We start from the raw sequence: 3,933 nt of genomic DNA on the forward strand, positions 1-3,933 counted from the left end.
CCTGTGGGGGAGCCTCCACGGCAGGTATCGCTCAGGAGTAAGAACGGAGGCCCAGTCAGCTGGCCCTCGTTTAAAGGAATCTCCCTGGAGGAGGACTGAAAGGTCACGGGTTCGATTCCGGTCAAGGGAACATGCTCGGGTTGTGGGCTTGATCCCCAGTAGGGGGCGTGCAGGAGGCACACAATCAATGATTCTCTCTCATCATTGATGTCCCATCTCTCTCTCCCTCTCCCTTCCTCTCTGAAGTCAATAAAAAAATATTAAAAATAAAAACCTATATGTAAGTGTACAGTTTAATAATTTTTTACAAAAAGAGCACACACATGTAGCTAGCTCCCACAACAAGAGAAAGAAAATTATCAGCACTGAAAAGGCCCCTCAAGGCCCATCTAGTCACTTCCCATCCCCCAAAGCAACTACTATCCTTACTTTTGATAGCAGAGCTTAGTTTGCTAGTCTCATACAGTGTTATTTGAATATAGCTCTTTCACTTACATTACACTCCATGTAGTTATAGGTGTGTTCATTCTCTTATCTATATATATAAAAGCCTAAGCGACCAAACGACTGGTCAGCCTGTGCACTGACCACCAGGGGGCAGATGCTCAATGCAGGAGTTGCCCCCAGTGGTCAGTGTGCTCCCACAGCCAACCTCCCTCAGCTGGCCAACCTCCTGTGGTACCTCACCGCCCCGCCCCCCCAACCAACCAGCCCCAATTGGGACTGGGAGAGACAGCCACTTGGTCCTGATCACTGGTCAGGCCGAGGGACCCCACCAGTGCATGAACTCGTGCACCGGGCCTCTAGTTGCTATATAATATCCTCAACCTTTTATTTTGAAATATTTTAAGCCCCATAAAAGTTGAAAAATAGTACAATGAATGCCCAAATGTAACCAGACAATTAGTGGGTCCGTGCTGCCTGTCACTACTTGAGCTAATTAAGCAGAGACAGGGTTGAGTCATATGAGCGTTTATTCCAATATTAACAGCAGTATGGGAGAACAGTAGGTCATCCACAAAAACTCTGCTCTGCAGTCCCCCATAAATCAGCTACTTATATAGGGTAGGACAAGGATTACATGGGGAAGTAGAAATTATAAACATGGGGAAGTAGGAGGCTGGGGTGGGACTCCGTTGTTTGGGCAACAAAGTTGTTCTTGAATGAGAATGGACCACATTTCAAGGTTGACTCCCAGGTCCCAGGTGTACAACTCCCAGTCAGGTCAGAATGTTCTTTCTTTCTTTCTTTTTTTTTTTTTCTTTTTTCTAAATATATTTTTTTGATTTTTTACAGAGAGGAAGGGGAGGGATAGAGAGTTAGAAACATCGTCGAGAGAGAAACATCGATCAGCTGCTTCCTGCACACCCCCTACTGGGGATGTGCCTGCAACCAAGGTACATGCCCTTGACCGGAATCAAACCTGGGACCCTTTGGTCTGCAGGCCGACGCTCTATCCACCGAGCCAAACCGGCCAGGGCAGAATGTTCTTTCTTTAACCAATACAAGGCAATCATGGTTAACAGAGCATGATTAATATTTCCATAACCATAGCTAGTCCCCAATATTCTATTTTTGCCCCTAGCACAAATACACTTTACCTAGAACATGAAGGAATATTTTTATTCCATTTTATAGATGAGGGAACTAAGGCAAAGAGAAATTAGGTATCCAGCCTGGGTCATGCCCCTGGGATCTATCTAGTCTTGACTAGCTGCTGCTTAGTCATAAAACTGTAGGTGTGGATGAAAGGGGCCACAACTTCCTTCCCTCCTTTCCACTCTTTCTAAAAATCAATGGAAAAAATATCCTCAGGTGAGGATTAACAACAACAACAACAAAGTGAATTATATTAGCCAGCAGACCAGATGATGGTCCCTAGATTAGCATGGGGTGGATAGAAATGATTTTAAAAAATGACAACAGCCACACAATAGCCGTCCAGTATGAATGAATCAAAATTATACCTCTTTTTTTTTTGTCGGATTGGCAAAAAATATAAATTTTTTTTGGTGTGCCACAGAATTTTAGTAATCAGTGTACATGTACCATGAGATGAAAAGGCTGAAAATCGCTGTTCTAGAGACTATCAAAATCACCCTGAGGACTTAGGTACCATTCTTGCCACCAGCTCCACCTTCTCACAGACTCATGAAGATGAGAGTTGTAGATTCAGAATTTGGGGCTTCATCCCCTGTGATGTAACAGAAAAGCAAAAGGACATTGCTCATCCTTAAAGAGGACAAGTGACTCACAAGTTAAAAAAAAAAAAAAAGAGGGGCGGGGGAGATGGAGGCATTTGTAGGTGAAAGGGCAAGAGTCTTATTGCAAAATAGGTCAGATTAGTGAGAAGTAAAAAAAAAAAACAACAACAACAATCATCATTCCGTACATTCCTGTGTCATAGGGCAGAGGTAAAATCATGATAGGCACACCAAACATCTGCTTAGAGCAGCAGTTCTCAACCTGTGGGTCGAGACCCCTTTGGCGGTCGAATGACCCTTTCACAGGGGTCGCCTAAGACCATCCTGCATATCAGATATTTACATTACGATTCATAACAGTAGCAACATAACAGTTATGAAGTAGCAACGAAAATAATTTTATGGTTGGGTCACAACATGAGGAACTATATTTAAAGGGCCAGAAGGTTGAGAACCACTGGCTTAGAGCATCAATAAAGCCAGAGCACCGGGAAGAAAAGAAACAAGTGATAATTTGCTTAAAGCATTGAAGCTGTCAGTCACACGGGAGAGAGGGGGGTAAGAAGTTTTTTGGACTTCCTAACATTTATTTTATAGTTTAGTCTCGTATTTAATCTTGAGTTACATGGGGAGGGAGGAAGAGAAATACCATAATTGTTTTTCTTTGCTGAGAGCCTGCAGATGTAATCTGACACATTTTTAATGGTCAGTTTGGAGCTTTAAATATGATAAACAGTATCTATGTGCATGCAACATTAGTTGAGTAATTGAGCTTTTCACAATTCGCTGCCTCCCCTGGCTCTCCATTCTGGAGGCGGAGGACCTGGCGGCCACCCCGGGTGTCAGAGAGACACCTGCGGCCAAGTCACCTGGAGAGTCACTCACTGGGGGAGAAGTCCCGGAACACCTGCCCCGCCCTGGGCCGGTTGCACAACCTGTTTGCTCAAATAATCAGGTTGAAGTCAGGAATTTTACACAAGAAAAATCCTGAGACTCAGATGTTGACTTAAGTTTCTTTTTAAAAATAAAATAATTCATAACCCACAACTTTAAAAAAATTAGTCATCTTGCGTAACAAACATAGGTAGCTGTTGGGAGTATCTTGCTGAGAAAAAAACAAACAAACAAAAAAAAAACGGGGACCAACCTCAAGTATTCAAGGCCCCTTTTGGAAATTCCAATTCAACTTTAAAATAGAAACATATGCCCTAGCTGGTTTGCTCAGTGGCTAGAGCGCTGGCCTGAGGACTGAAGGGTCCCGGGTTAGATTCCAGTGGAGGGCACATGCCCAGGTTGCGGGCTCCATCCTAGTGGGGTTGGGGTGTGTATGCAAGAGGCAGCCGATTAGTGATTCTCTCTCATTTATTGAGGTTTTTGTCTCTCTCTTCCTCTCTGAAATCAATAAAAAAAAATTTTTAAAAATAAAATAAGATAGAAACATGTATGAGGAATTGACTTCCAAGTCCAAAGAACAGTGAACCAAATCTCTGTAGGTCTGTCACAATTCGGGTTACAATTTTACAAAACTTTACGTTTTTGCTTGCTAAAAATAAGTCTAGAATCATTGTTTCCATTTTGTTAAAAAACAAACTTCTATTTTGAGGGCCAGTGGTAATCAGGTTAGTGTTCATTTGTTCGCGTGATTCCTCCGTAGCCTTTTGCAAAAAGCCCAGCGTCGCAGGCTACGTGTCTGCTCGGGCTGAGCCACCCCACCCCCGCAGAGCCCCCC

The sequence above is a fragment of the Myotis brandtii genome, unplaced genomic scaffold, assembly GCF_000412655.1.
Source record: "Myotis brandtii unplaced genomic scaffold, ASM41265v1 scaffold30, whole genome shotgun sequence".
In the NCBI taxonomy this organism is placed as follows: domain Eukaryota; kingdom Metazoa; phylum Chordata; class Mammalia; order Chiroptera; family Vespertilionidae; genus Myotis; species Myotis brandtii.